This window comes from Aotus nancymaae, unplaced genomic scaffold, assembly GCF_030222135.1.
Source record: "Aotus nancymaae isolate 86718 unplaced genomic scaffold, 86718_ANA_hifiasm-v0.15.2.pri h1tg000030l, whole genome shotgun sequence".
In the NCBI taxonomy this organism is placed as follows: Eukaryota; Metazoa; Chordata; class Mammalia; order Primates; family Aotidae; genus Aotus; species Aotus nancymaae.
In genome coordinates, this window is record NW_026988443.1 from 354471 (window position 1) to 355028 (window position 558).

The window sequence follows — 558 nt, forward strand, 5'->3', positions numbered from 1 at the left end:
GTTAAGAAAGTTTCAGTTCTGTGTCTTGCAGCTGTGAGCATTCTGACAATAAACTTGATGTTCCGGGCCCTTCTGGGCTAGGTCCGTGAACTAATTGCTTGTCATGCACCTCCAGTGGGAAGAGCTGCTTGAAACACCAACTCAGTGTTCCCCAAAGCCACACCCTTCCTTTCCTGCTTTCACACCGCTGTGACCACACCACAATCTCACGAAAGCCTGCCCATTCTCTAAGGCCCAGATTAAGTCTCTCCTTTAGGAAGTGTTCCTTGGCTGTCAGGTTTGGGTGTGACCAGGTTTCCTCTTTCCTGCTGGCTGAATTGGAAGGCCCTAGAGGGCAAGGATCACACGTGTTAGTATCTCTGCATCCTCCACAAAGCACCTGTGTTCAGTATATTTGCTGAATGAATGTTACATAAAAAAGGATGAACCAGCTGGGTGAGGTGGATCACACCTGTAATCCCAGCTCTTTGGGAGGCCGAGGCAGGTGGATCACCTGAGGTCAGAAGTTCAAGATCAGCCTGGCCAACATGATGAAATCCCCATCTCTACTAAAAAATA